This window comes from Trypanosoma theileri (genome assembly GCF_002087225.1).
Source record: "Trypanosoma theileri isolate Edinburgh chromosome Unknown TM35_Tth_38_V1, whole genome shotgun sequence".
In the NCBI taxonomy this organism is placed as follows: domain Eukaryota; phylum Euglenozoa; class Kinetoplastea; order Trypanosomatida; family Trypanosomatidae; genus Trypanosoma; species Trypanosoma theileri.
In genome coordinates this window covers 26109-26377 of record NW_021639880.1, presented here as the reverse complement: position 1 = coordinate 26377, position 269 = coordinate 26109, and positions in this window count along the sequence as shown.

The following is a 269-nucleotide window of genomic DNA, read 5'->3' as shown; positions in this document are numbered from 1 at the left end:
GCCTCTTCTTCAGCTTTGCGTCTGGCTTTTTTCTCCTCTTCTGCCTTGCGCCTAGCCTCTTCGTCTGCCTTGCGTCTGGCTTCCTCTTCTTCTGCTTTGCGCCTGGCTTCTTCCTCTTCTTCTGCCTTGCGCCTAGCCTCTTCTTCAGCTTTGCGTCTGGCTTTTTTCTCCTCTTCTGCCTTGCGCCTAGCCTCTTCGTCTGCCTTGCGTCTGGCTTCCTCTTCTTCTGCTTTGCGCCTGGCTTCTTCCTCTTCTTCTGCCTTGCGCCT